Below are 543 nucleotides of genomic sequence, written 5' to 3' on the forward strand. Positions count from 1 at the left end.
TATTGTTGTTGTGAAGTGCCATTGAGTCGGTTCCAATCCATAGCGACCCTGTATAGGGTTTCTGAGGAGCAGCTGGAAAACTTGAACTATCGACCTTGCAGTTCAAATGGCTTTGTAGTCTGGCACATTAACCCACAGCACCACCTCAGGACTCTCTATTTCTATATACATACATATATACATATATATACACACATGTATGTACACATATAGGAGTACTGGTGATCAGCATTGCACTGTTAACCACAAGAGCAGCAGTTCAAACCCACCAGCTGCTCCTTGGAACACCTATACAGGGTCGCTTTGAGTTGGAACCAACTCAACAGTTTAAATGCACCAGTTAATCCTCAGGAGAAATATAAGCCTTTCTGATCCTGTAAGCATTTACAGTCTCAGAAAACCATATACGGGGTCACCAAGAATTGGTGAACTGTTCATTGCCTAATAGCTTTTTTTGCCATGTAGAGATGGAAATCCTTGAGACACTCTTCCTTGTTAGCAAATAGTAAAAAATAATCCTAACTCTTTGCTATCTAGTCATCG

This window comes from Chrysochloris asiatica, unplaced genomic scaffold, assembly GCF_000296735.1.
Source record: "Chrysochloris asiatica unplaced genomic scaffold, ChrAsi1.0 scaffold00140, whole genome shotgun sequence".
NCBI classification, from domain to species: Eukaryota; Metazoa; Chordata; class Mammalia; order Afrosoricida; family Chrysochloridae; genus Chrysochloris; species Chrysochloris asiatica.